Raw genomic sequence first — 8185 nt, 5'->3', positions numbered from 1 at the left:
CTAGGGCCGGCCCTACCCTAAATTTTAGGGCTTAGGGTCGGGCCGGGCCGGGCCTAGTCAAAGTCAACAAAATTTAGGGTCGGGCCAGGGCTTAAATATGCTAACCCTTACCCGCCCGAAAAGCCCGATCCGTTAGGGCCGGGTCGGGCCGGCCCTCAAATAGGGCCGAAATGGGCCAAAAAAGGGCCTCATTTTGTTTAACAAAAAAAAAACATTATTTTTTTCTTCTCAAAATATGGCTTAATGGTATATATTGGTAATAAAAGACACATTGTTTTTTATTGAACATATTTAATACACACACCGAAGGTGGAAGTCACTGAAATTTTTACCACTACCATATATTCATATACGGACGACATCCAACGGTGCATTTTAAAAAATTCCATTTCGTCCCCCATTTTGCTCATGGAGGATAACAAGCCTAATAAACGAGTTATACTACATTAATAGGCATATAAGGATTATGTGCGATCCAAAAATTTTGAAATGGAAATCGACCAATCTGAAAATTCTCATATGTTTATACAACATTGATAGGTATTGTGTAAAAAAATTAGGCCGATCTGCCATGAATAAGGCGCCCAACGTAGCGGTCAACGCTTTGCACAAGCAAACTTCCCTAAGGGGAGCGGCACCATGCGCGGACAAACGTTGCGGAATTTTGACATCCGTAAGTAGACCCCCTACTCATGAGAGTGTGGGAGCTGAAAGATCGAAAAAAGTGAATTGCCAAGGACCGGTAAGAGCATATTTGTTTTATGTTCTATTTAGGGTATTGAGTTGACCGGGTAGATCGAGGTCCAACCGAATGCGGAAATTGTTGAAATTTCTACCACTAACATATATTCATATGCAAACAACATCCAGCGGTTCATTTTAAAAAATTCCATTTCGTCCCCTATTTTGCTCATGGATGGTAACAAGCCTAATAAACTAGTTATACTACATTACAAGACATATAAGGATTATGTGCGATCCAAAAATTTTGAAATGAAAATCGATCAATCGGAAAATTCTTATATGTTTATACAATAGTGATAGGTATTGTGTAAAGAAATTAGGCCGATCCGCCGTGAATAAGGCACCTAACGGAGCGGTCAACGCTTTGCACAAGCAAACTTCCCTAAGGGGAGCGGCACCATGCGCGGACAAACGTTGCGGAATTTTGACATCCATAAGTAGACCCCCTACCCATGAGAGTGTGGGAGCTGAAAGATCGAAAAAAGTGAATTGCCAAGGACCGGTTAAGAGCATATTTGTTTTATGTTCTATTTAGGGTATTGAGTTGACCGGGTAGATCGAGGTCCAAACGAAGGCGGAAATTGCTGAAATTTCTACCACTAACATATATTCATATGCAAATAACATCCAGCGGTGTATTTTAAAAAATTCTATTTCGTCCCCCATTACTCATTAAGAAGTTAACATTACATTGGTAAAATGGTTTCAACTCGACCAATTGATTATTTTTAGTTATGTTGATTACTTGATTTATTTCAAAATTGGTATTACATGAATATATTGTCTAATTTGAAATAATAGCTTTGTAATTATTACAGTTAATTAACACAGTAATTATTGGTAAATATTAAAATACCCATAAGATTATATTAAAACGGCGGCGTTTTTGCAGAATTAACGGTTAATTCTTTAAAAAAAATTATTTTTTTCTTCTCAAAATATGGCTCAATTTAAAAGACTCATTTCCTAATATGGCAAATTGAAATAATTTTCTACACTTCCATAGTTTTATACATATAACACATGTAATAGAAAATAACAAAAATAAAATATAAATTTTAGGGCCGGGTTAGGGCCGGGCCGGGCCTAGCCCTTACGGGCTCAATCGGGCCGTGCCGTAGGGTAGGGCCGGGCTTTATTTGTGTGACCCATACCCTACCCTAAATAAAAAAGGGTCGGGCCGGCCCGCCCTAATGGAAGGGCCGGGCGGGCTTAGGGCCCAAGGGCCATATGATGAGGCCTAGTCCCAATGCAATAACCATCGAAAGTCTTCGATGTAAACTCTTTAGCATAGTCAAGTCCAATTGACGGAATAGGATGATCCGGGGAGTGAGCCCGTTGTTGTATGATATGTGCTAGGAGTGTAGCATAAGTAGCATTACATGTGGACAATGGCACAACACGGGACCAGTGTGTTGGCATATCAACCAACATCATGAGAAATTTAAACGTCCGCAAGTTGGTGGAATCAGTCCACAGAATCCCTACGGATTCTATGTAAGAACATAATGAGTATTTTCATATCATTTTCATAGGACGGTCTCAGTCATAATTTTCCTAAGGAAATGGCTTTTTAAAATGAGCGAGAGGCCTTAGAAGCAACCAATGAGAGTTTTGGTTGGGCCTGAGCATTTGAAACGCATTTTGAAGCAAAGTTTGTGACTACATCACCCATCATGGTGTCAAGACCATGGGAAGTGGCATCCATGGCGTTATAACCATGGAGATTGACATCCATGGCGTCATGGCCATGGGTAGCGCCATATATGGCATTGTCACAAGGGACTTGGGCGGCCATATGGCGCCCCAAGACAGCTGCAGTGCCAGATGCTGCAATTGTTGCGGTCTTGCTAAGTCCAGGAACTAATTTTTGATTCTTGCTTCATTTCGCTCGAGAGTGTCCATGTGAAGTCTTTAGTAGACGGATCATCATATCATGACCAGAGTGACTTATCATATCAAGACAAAGCGAATATGTGTCTAAATCCAAGAGATCTTCTCTCATAACTTTATTGGATTTAATAGCTCGAATAGTGACATAGAGTCCACTAGAGAGACACATAAACTTCTCTAAGATGCGCCTTCGTTCACAATCATTAGAGGCATTGCAAAGGAACTCATTTATGTTCTCTACATGCGTTTTCGCATGGAATCCGTTGGCTATTCATAGGTGCGATTTGCCCTAGGAGCGTAGAGAGATTTTGTGACAGTAATCAAGAGGTGCCATTTGGCAAAGGGAACTTGGGCTATTCCATGTCCTTGAATTAATACTGATGGCCCAGCCATCGTGGTCACAAAGTAACATGCTCATGAATCAAAATGGAGTCATAATGAAAAGAACTCAAAATTTTATTCATAAGCCAACGGAGTACATCATTGTCTCTTAACCATTAGGAGAATCTAATCCAAATGCTTAGCTAATGCAAAACAATGGTAGTCGTCTAACTTCTTTCGGTAATTCCAACGCAAATGTGACTAGGTGAGTAGGGAGATGTCGGTGGAGCAAAGCTCGCTTAATTACCACTTATCTCAAAACCTTCCTAGACATCAAATTTACATTGAGTACGCCTACTTTGAAGAAAGACTAAACCATATGCATCTACTACAAAAATAATATGGCAATTGCCTACATCTCTTGGAAAATAAAGACTTAAACAGAATTGGCGATCTATTGATCCCAGCCAGATTTGTAGTCTTCAACCCTTCACTCTAGATCATCTTTTTGATCTTCTTGTTCTACATAGTGAGCTTCTCTTGCTTCACAAATATGCTTTGTAGGCGATGACAAGTTCTTCACGAGCTCTACAAATGTGTGCCCAATGATCAGACACTCCACATTGAGAACATACATCTCTTTGCTCAAACTCCATTGATTGAGGCGCTTTGAAAGCGTCATTAAGATGGCTCTTAGTGTTGGTGGAGCCACCAACATGGCCAGAGGCGTTGCCTCCCTCTCTCTTTCCACGTTGACCTCTTCGGTTCTGTGTTCGCCTATTTTGGCGTCACTCCGGCGATTACCTTCCCAAGTAGAGCGATTACATGGACCAGAACATCCCAATGTATCCCTAAGATTAGGGTTTTGCTCTTGGCGCCTTCTCTTAGGGGCGCGATTATAAGTGGATTCCGGAATATGCTCTATTTCCACGGATCTCGAATTATAGTTCTTCACAAGGATGTTGTCATACTTTTCAGCGACATTCATAGCTCCAATGAGCTCATGAAACCTTGTGATCCGTCCTGCAGTAACATCAATTCGATAGTTATTAACAACCATCAATGCAGAGACGGGAAAGGTAGATAGAGTCTTCTCAATCAACATCGCATTTGTGATCTCTTTATCACAGAATTCCATTAAGGATTTAATGCGAAGTGCTTCCGAGTTGTAGTCAAGAACTGACTTGAAATCACAGAAGCGGAGGCTATGCCATCTCACTTCTAGGTCAGGAAGCAGGGAGTCGCGGATGTTGCCAAATCTTTCTTCGAGTGAGACTCACAGCCTTCTGGGGTCTTCTTCATTCATACACTCGTACTGGAGCGAATCATCCATATGACGAGTCATTAGGATGATGGCTTTCGCCTTATTTGCCTCTAAGGCTGCTCTATTTGCTTCTAAAGCTTGAGCTTGCTCAACAGTTAGCACGTCTTGGCTAGGCTCGAGAATCATATCCAGGATTCCATTGGCCTTGAGATGTTGGCGGACATCACGAACCCACCTGTGATATCCAAAGCCAGTTGTTCCCAATGGAGCAAAGTCCAATTTGTTCAGGTTACTCATCCTTAAAAAGTGTCAAAAATTTGCCGGAAAAGTCGCCGGAATTTAGTAGCCGGCGGTGTGGTCGCTGGCCGGAGCTGTAAATGCAACTTACGCACAATAAGGGCACGGTCATCAAAGAAAGGGAAAATATTTGAACCCCAAATTATCGTACCACGGGGATTGAAAAACTAACTACAATCCTTGGTTATGCCGATTACTAAGTCACCAACAATTTAACAAACAAAACCTAAAAATAGCACCAAGCTATTTACATGCCCGGCTAGGAATAGCCAAGCCTAAAATTGGTCAAGAAAACCACAAGTGAATGTGGAAACCCACAACCAAATGGAATGGACAATGAAAGTGGTTTGTGAAATTTGATTTTTGATTTTGAAAAATAAATTGACAATTGAAAATTAAAGTAGGTAATAAAAATTGAGATAATAGATGTAACGCCCCAAGCTGCACCTCACCAGCTTAAGCACGTCACAGTGCCGCGAGTCTCTAAAACATAAACCGAGTGCTCAGTTCACATTCTAGAGGACCACTAGGCATTTAGTTTGAAAAACTTTTCGCAAAACACAGCGGAAGCTACCAATATTTTTGAGGTGAAAGTCCTTGAATCGCTAGGTTCAATTTATTCGTCTAGACTTGAACTGAATGCTCACTCAAGAGGTACAAAATTTAAGGAATAAGAATTCAACTAGATTTGACCCAAGAATAGTTTCACACAAGTTTCAGGACACAAAGTTCGAGAAATAGTAATCAGAATAAAGCCCAGAAGGGGGTTTACCAAACTTGTTCTGCACACCCAGCTCCGTCTGCCATTGTCCCGTCACCAGTGCACAGTACCTGCATCCATACTGTTGTAGGGGGTGAGCTTTCGTCCTCACTGCTCAACAGGAACTCTACCTCAACTAGACTTAAAACCAATAAACAAATATTTGGGCTGCCCAATATGAAAACATATTTAAACCAAATATTTAAAAGAAGGACAAACTTTAATGTTTTTCAACTTGAAAACCGATGCATGATGCTTAAATAAATACGACGCCAAATCCAAGTATTACCTGATGGCCGGTCCCATAGACCCATTACACGACCTTACCTCAAATTAATTTATCACCAGGTAAGCGTAGCGAGAGCGTCCACTACCTAGCTACACACACGTACCGGGCCCGTTATTACGATCGGAATACCCGGACGACCGGCGTAACTAACCCTTCGGAGGTTAAGGGGATCGAACCCAAGGAAGTCAGAGACACCCTTCGCTCTCAAGCCATCACACATTTTCTCACGGATTGGTTAGTATGCATTGCATTTTACATAACCAACCCATACCACTTATCATGCATCACATTAATAAAATATAAAAGAAAATCACCAACCGAGGAGAGTCCTGAATCCCTACCTGGATTCCGACGCTTTCTCTCACGTATTCCGAGAGTCGCGAACCTTCCGTTCCTCGGGTAACTGGAGTCCTAGATTCCGACATTTCGACCATTAATAATCCATTGAACAATTATATGAGATCTCGACGATTAATAAATCGTCCAAACCAACTTTTCCTGGTTTGACCAGGAGTTGACCAAGGTTTGACCAACTTTGACCATTGTTTGAACAATCGAGGCTGGTTCGATAATTAACTCAAATTACCGAACAATTACTTGAAATTACGATATCGACCAATTACGATTATGTCGAAGTAAATCAAGCAACGACTTAATTTCAAACATATTAGGTGTACCTGAAATTTACTAAGGGCACCCAACCTTATAACATAAACCATGACTAACTTTTTATTTAATTACCAAAGTCTCAAAGTGGAACGTTCAACATGCAGATAGGCCAAAATAAATAGACCATAATTATGCCATGTCCATTTCACCTCTGTCCAATATATCATAGCATACCTGAAATATGATTAGTAACCAAACAAAAAGGAGACTACCACGTCCAATTCAACCACACATATTTACTTCCATTCTTAACCCCATTCTAACCAATATAATAGTTACAGTGGTCGTACTAAGTCAAGAACCATGAGCAACAAATTCAGATTTGAAAATTTTCACTGTAGCACTGCGGCTCAATAACTTGACGAGTCAACACCACACACAACTAGAAACATTTATGTAAATCCAACAATTCCATTCCAACTTCAAGACTTGAATTTCAATCACCAATTCGAGGCTATACCTTTACTGCCAAAAGCAACAGCATTACACATTGAGTTGAGGTGAAAAACTGAGATTTACCTCAATTGCATGAATCATGGTGATTAAGTCTGGGTTGCTGCGAACACAAACTCCATGCAGGAAGCATTCTAGTTTCCAGGTTAATAGTCTTGCTACTCTTCGATCACGCTCGGGTTTGCATCTCACTTCTCAAGAGATGAAATTTAGATCGACCAAGCCCGAGTTCCTGCTGTAGGTTCATCATCAACGTCAAAATTAAACCAAGGAGCCCAGAAAAAGCCGCCGTGCACGGTGGTTTCGGCAGAACCCGTAAAACAACCAAAACCACCCATCATTAAAACTTGAGCGAAACCATCAAAACCTAATCCCAATCAAAAACTAATTGCACAGACGGATAGAAGAAGACGAGATGAGGAATTTCCATACCGAATGCGGTCCAAACGGAGGCCGGAAATCGTAGAAATTCACCGGAGCAGTCAAGTCTTCTCACCGTCGATTCTCCCTCCTCGCCGAGTGCATGGGCAATCCGAGACCGCAGACGTGACGGCGATGACGAGAGGAAGATATCGGTGGTCGTGCGTCGTCGATCGGTGGCCGGACGGCGTCACTCCGGTCGGGTCACATGATCGGGTCTCCGAGTCTCAAGAATGGGTCGATCTCTCTCAGTCTCTCTCGATGTTTCTGATGCAATCTGGTCCCTTCCACGGCATTTATAGTCCAAACAACTCAAATCCAACGGTGGAGATCAAGCGGTGGAGTCAACAGACGGCCCAGATTGGTCCACGACATTTTCTATTTTCTTAAATGATTTCCAAAATGTCAAAACTTTGAAAAATTGTAATAATTACCTCCGGTATCCGAAAAATTCCTCGAAAATTTCCACGAACTCGTCGTGACGTGTACCTTATCATCCAACTCCTAAATTGAGGATTTCACTTTATGAAATTTCTGAAAATTTTCTCGAGCATCTTGACATTTATCGAGATCGTAAATAAATAACTTGTTGAACGATCTCAATTTAAGCTCGATAAATTTTCCGGGGCCCACAATAGAAACTAATCAAGAAATGGGAATTAGGTCACTAGGGTATCCTCCTAGCCAAATTTAATGCACAAATATATTCCGACAATGGTTATTCAATTCATAGTGGCATCAAGAACCGTACCCAAGGCTTTTAAAGGCTCATGGGTCATTAGATTCCTTAAAGAGTATTCCTACTCCGGATCAAGGGTCGTAGAAACTCAATTGGAACAATCTAGAGCCTTGTTAGGGCCTCTAGTTGCACCAAAAGGCGAAGAGTCTTAGAATCAAGGTTCCCAAGCTAGCCAATACGGTAATCGAAATTGGTATTGTAACTAACCATGTTCTAAACAAGTGTCCTAGCCATAAATTAGAGAAATGATTAGGTCCCCTAATTTGTTCTAGACATGCTCATCTACACATTTAAGAGTTAATCAAGCTCCTAAGCATGCATCTAAGCCAAATAATA

General features: G+C 41.3%; 1 long non-coding RNA gene across 2 annotated transcripts; it reads right to left on the bottom strand.

The window, feature by feature from the left end:
• Positions 1-5207: 5207 nt before the first annotated feature.
• On the bottom strand, positions 5208-7398 carry LOC133706563 (uncharacterized). 2 transcript variants are annotated; one of them, XR_009844602.1, is made up of 4 exons: positions 7123-7398; positions 6757-6925; positions 5910-5979; positions 5208-5361 (listed from the first exon to the last, which is right to left on the bottom strand). It is a non-coding gene; the product is annotated as an uncharacterized LOC133706563 (long non-coding RNA). The 2 variants fall into 2 exon arrangements; XR_009844601.1 differs by lacking the exon at positions 5208-5361 and having other exon boundaries at positions 5373-5979; positions 7123-7397.
• Positions 7399-8185: the final 787 nt, after the last annotated feature.

This window comes from Rosa rugosa, chromosome 4 (genome assembly GCF_958449725.1).
Source record: "Rosa rugosa chromosome 4, drRosRugo1.1, whole genome shotgun sequence".
In the NCBI taxonomy this organism is placed as follows: domain Eukaryota; kingdom Viridiplantae; phylum Streptophyta; class Magnoliopsida; order Rosales; family Rosaceae; genus Rosa; species Rosa rugosa.
This window is presented reverse-complemented; position numbering and strand designations above follow the sequence as displayed.